Raw genomic sequence first — 5,640 nt, forward strand, 5'->3', positions numbered from 1 at the left:
AATCATAAAAGCTTGTTAACATAAGCTTGCATGAATGTGATAAAGGCAATTTTTCTTGCCTATCTTTTGGTTTCTTCCCTCACTTGGCCATTGTTATCGGTGTACATTCTACCTGATGCTTCCATAGTTCATTGTACTTTCCTTGTCATATCTTCTCAATGTCATTATATTGTCATTGTCATATCTTTATTGATTTTCCTTTCCATATCATGTGATGAGAGCATTGGGTGATTTCATGATGAATTACATTGTTCAAGATGGATAAATCTTAAGTGTGGGGGAGACAAATATGTACAGAAAGAATGCTTGTTGAAAAAGAATTTCTCTATCTACTCAAAGAAAAACAAAGAGAGAGAAAAGAAAAGAAAAAAGAAAATTCTGCAAAAAGGTGGATCCGCCACCTTAGCGGCCCCACACGGTCGGCTCCACGACCATCTGTGAGGAGGTAAATCGAGAAACTGCAGTTGATCACGACGCAGGAATTGTCTGGCTTCGTCAGGATTCGAACCCTTGCCCTCTTTGCAAAACCAAAGCTGGGCCCCGGGGGCAAAAAAAAAAAAAATAAAATAAAAATTCTCAAACATATTGTAAGATGGTGATTGATAAACAAGAAGAGACATTCCATTGATGGTCTCTAGAGTAGTAGGAATAAGCCTTTGAAAAAAAAATTAGTGTATATTTATTTGGCCAGCCTCAACCACCTCTCCATCAACGCCGACCAGCCTCAACCGCAAGCCAACACCGATGAGTTAAGGGGATCCCCTTCTTAGCCAGTCGTCACCTTCATCCGCACATCAACTCCAAGATTCGAGACAGCACCTTTACTTCAACATTCTTTCACAGCCGACCACAGCATCAACAGTTCTAGTCGCAACTCATTCACCTCCGATCAATCCTTCTTCCATGGATCTCGCAGCCGCATCGCCAAGCTTGGTTTATCTCTTGATGGGTTGATTTGTCACTTTGATGGGTTATTTGCTTGATGGTTGATTGTAATTGATTCCAGTTACATGTTTAGGATTCCATGCATTGGGTTAGAATTGAAGATTGTCTGTAATGTGTTCGATGAATTTTCCCTTACAATAGTTTAATACAAAGGATGCATTTATTATGTGTTGGATTCTTTACATGTGTGGTTGTCTTTGTAGATTGATGAATTGTAATGACATTAACTTTTGTTGTTTAAGTTTGAATGTGTCAGGCTTAGATTGATTCACGCTCATAGCGTGTTCGATGAAATGCTTCTGTCAGTAGTTAAGTTTTAGTTTTGCAATTCTATTACTGTAGTTGTTTGCATTGTCATTCTTGAGGGACTGGTAGGTTAGTGGTGCTCGTTAATTAGATGAACTCGTTGCAATGCCATTTTGTTTTGATTCCATTGTCATGATTAGATTAGGGAAACATTACTTTATGCTTTCGTGGAGTAGATTAGATTAGATATATCGTTACTGTTATTAGCTTTAGGATTTCAAACCCAACCCTCATTTTCAAATATAATTGATCTTAAGTTTTATTATGCATTGGCTACATTTGTTGGGGGACGATCTAAGTCATCTCTTCTGCAAAAAAAGGTGGAATCCGCCATCCCAACGGCCCCATACGGTCGGCCTCACGATCATCTGTGAGGAGGTAAATCGAGAAATTGCAGTTGATCACAACGGAAGAGGGTATTGCTCAAGTCATCTCTATACTATACTAGTGTAGAGGGGTTCAATATTAATGTGAATTGAATGCAACCGTAGCATAACAAACGGGTGACATATCAATTTTGATGTTGTTGCTAGGGAGTGTAATGGTATTTGATAATCTTAGGATTAGTTTTTCTGTGTGTCCACAAAAATCTAAAAAAAATACTCGTGTATCTATGTGTTTTATTTTGTGAGTATCCCATGTCTTTTAATTTTGTTTGCTAGTGATTTAGGGTAAGAGCAGCAACTTTCTTTTTTGAGCAGCCATTGATGCATACTCTTAGATAGAACTTTTTATATCCTACAGAGATCTTAAAAGGGAATTATTTGACATTTCTATCTACACTGCCTTAAAACTTGCAAGCAACATGGAAACAACAATGGCAAAACTCTCATGGACCTCCTTTGGGCACCAGATATGACCTGTCAATCCTCTGCGTCCAGTACCTTGAGTTAGATGCAAACTTCAAATTATAGTGAATCATACATTTGTTATCAAAATTTTATGTTCTTGATGGTGAGGATCCTATTAGACATATGGTGTGTTCTACCATGAAATTGCTTGGCATATCAGAGGAAGACATCTAAGTTCGAGCATTTCCATTTTTAATGGCTCTACCAACTAAGCAAAGGTTGGTTCGTAGGATAGAATTTATAATTATTTATTAATTGATATATAATAAAAATAGTAAAAAAATATAAAATATTGGAGGTCCGGGGAATCGAACCCCGTGCCTCTCGCATGCGAAGCGAGCGCTCTACCATATGAGCTAGACCCCCAATGGTGTGGTGGGAGACATCAAGATCTTATTTAGTAAATGATTGGTTGTATTGTTTTCTTTCTTATTCAGCAAAAAGGTAGAATCTGCCACCTTAGCAACCTCACACAGTCGACCTCATAATCATCTGTGAGGAGTTAAATCGAAAAGTTACAGTTGGCCACTACAGTATTGTCTTCCTTCCAGTTCTATCATTAGATGGTATCATATGAAGAGATCATTTTTGGTGAGATTCTTCCCTGCTTTTAGAACTGCAACGATCTGGAAGAGTATTTGTGGTGTGCATCAATTGATACGAGAGACCCTACATGAGTATTGGAAGCGTTTCAAAAGACTTTATGCTAATTACCCTCAGCACGAGATCAACGATCAGCTACTTATTCAATACTTCTATGAGGGATTATTTCCCATAGACAAAAGTATAGTTGATGCAACTAATAAAGTGGTTATAGTCAACAAAACTCCCTACTAAGGCTAGAGAGCTTATAGAGGTCATAGCTACCAATTCTCAATAGTTCGGGACTAGACCGATGGTCACTAGATGCGTTAATGATTTTTCCATCCAACTTCAATATTATCAGTTCCAATAGCAAAATATGTATGATTCATTGTCTAATACCTATAATCCTAATTGGATAGATCATTTGAATTTTAGGTACAATAACATGCAACTACAGAGTGCTCAGCCTTCCCAGTTAGGGATGGAAAAAATACTAAATTTTTAGTATACCGCAGATACCATACCGATATTTACCGTCCATATCGAAAATTTCAGTATACCGAAAATTTCGATACGGTATAATACCGTATCGAATTTTTCGGTATCGGTATCGGTATGAAATTATTATTTTTCGATATTTCGGTATACCAACATTTTCGGTATAATACTGTACCGAAATTATCAGTATACCAAAATTTTCAGTATTTTCGGTGTAATATACCGAAAATTCGGTATATTCGGTATACCGAAATTTTTGGTATACCAAAATTCCGGTATACCGAATTTTCGGTATGGTAACGGTATAGATTTTTTTTATGCCGAAATTTTCGGTACGGTATACGGTATCGTATGCAAAATTCGGTATACCTTAACGACCCAGCCCTATTCCCAGTATATGAGAAGCCACTTGATTTCTAGAATGACTCGACGCCTACCTAGCCACATCAACCATTTCAACAAGTAGAGCCAATTTCTTAGGGGGCATTCCAAGGACTTCAGTGCAAAAACTCTTGTTCACAGTCAGACAGAAACATCAATGCAGGACTTAGAGGATGATTATATTTGTGTGTTGCCAACTGCTTCTGCTTGTAATGTTATTGTAGATGAATGTGTAGAGACCAAGGATGATGCAAATATTGATGATGTTGGTTGATGTATGTAGGATTTTTGATGAGATTGTAGTTGTTGTAAATTTATTGATGATGATAATGTTGTCAATGAGGGTGATACATGTAAAATTTTTACTGATGTTGCTGAAGCTAGCATGTGAGGATGAAATTGTTGATGTTGTAAATTGTGATGTGGTTGTAGATGATGTAGTCATGGATGATGGTGCATATAAAATTCTAGATGAAGCTGTTGATATTCTAGATACTAATGATGATGATGTTGGTGTGTTTCCATCCGAATCTGCTTGTGATATTGTTGTAAATGTAAGTGCAAAGATTTGTGCAATGGAGGCTATCCCCGCATTATTGTTTCCTTCAGTTATGCAACAATTTTATCTACAGCTAGAGTCTCTTTCTGATCAATACAATCTTTGTAATGCTTCAGGTACCTCCCATTGCTCCATGATTAGTATAAATGCTTATTTTTTAGATAATTTCATAAAGGTATCTATTGTTGATTTTGTTCAATGTGATTTATTTTCTAATACATGCTCTATTAAGATTGATATTGTTCCAGCTCTTTCTTACCCCATATGCATGCAAGAGATGCATCCTTTCCTTGTCAATGCTCTAGATTTCTACAAACAGTTCATTTTTAATTGATCATGTAAGGATGCATTTTACCACTTAAAGAAGACCATGACCATAATTGAAATCATCTGGCCTCCGAAGTGGACACTCTAGCTAAACCGCCTCCAACTGCCCGAAAAACATTCATAGGACATATGATGGAGGGAGCAGTCTTGACTTCAACTACAATCATTCCACTTCCAGACTGGATGCTACAATTAAATCGTCTCCAACCTCCCACGAGAACTTTCAAGAAAACGATGATGGAGGAAGCAACACTTGATGATCACAAGAAGCAAGCTCTCCCCGCCACTCAGATTATCTTACTCCCAGTCAAGATATTATTACTGAATCATCTTCAACCGCTAAGATCTCAAGGGAGTCTGTTCCTTTCTTTTATTTTTCTTACTTTTCTTTATCTTTGTGCATGTGTATTTGCTTTGCTTTGTATTCCATTCATGCGTTTTGTTTGGTCTTGTTTGCATTTTGTGTAGTTTTTATTTGCATTTCCTTGTGGTTCTTTCGTAATGCTTTGAGAATCATAAAAGCTTGTTAAGTTTGACTATCAATTTTTTGGATTCTTTGACATGATTGAATACTCTACTTGCATGTGGTTGCTAGTGTGGTGATGGACTATATCTCAATAGATTAAGTTTGTTAGTTATATTTATCTAGTGGTTAGTTATATTTATCTAGTGGAAATTATTGTCATGCCTATCTTTTATCCTCTTTTTGTATGGATTGCACTCATGATAATTGTTATTCTAGAACTTACTTCTTTTTTAAATTGTAGTATAGTGTGCATGCATGAATGTGATGAAGGTCATCTTCCTTGTTCACTTTCTAATTTCTTCTCTTGCTTAGTCACTGTGATTTAGTTGAATAATCCACCTAATATTTTTATAGTTCATTATATTTTCCTTATCATATCTTCTCATTGTCATTACATTGTCATTGTCATATCTTTATTAATTTTCCTTTTCATATCATGTGATGAGAGCATTGGGTGATTTCATGATGAATTACATTGTCCGAGGCAGACAAATTTTAAATGTGGGGGAGACAAATATGTGTTGAAAGAATGCTTGTTGAAAAAAAATCTTCTATGTACTCAAAGAAAAAAAAGAACGAGAAAGAGAAAGAAAGAAGAAGAAAAAAAATTCTCAAGCATATTGTATGATGGTGATTGATGAACAAAAAAAAGGCATTCCATT

The 5,640-nt window shown here is 36.3% G+C and overlaps 1 non-coding gene across 1 annotated transcript; it reads right to left on the reverse strand.

Annotated features, from left to right (window-relative positions):
* Window positions 1-2,395: 2,395 nt before the first annotated feature.
* On the reverse strand, window positions 2,396-2,468 carry TRNAA-CGC (transfer RNA alanine (anticodon CGC)). The gene has a single exon. It is a non-coding gene; the product is annotated as a tRNA-Ala (tRNA).
* Window positions 2,469-5,640: the final 3,172 nt, after the last annotated feature.

This window comes from Curcuma longa, chromosome 5 (genome assembly GCF_044706935.1).
Source record: "Curcuma longa cultivar G26 ecotype Majalengka, Jawa Barat chromosome 5, ITB_CL_G26_1.1, whole genome shotgun sequence".
Taxonomy (NCBI): domain Eukaryota; kingdom Viridiplantae; phylum Streptophyta; class Magnoliopsida; order Zingiberales; family Zingiberaceae; genus Curcuma; species Curcuma longa.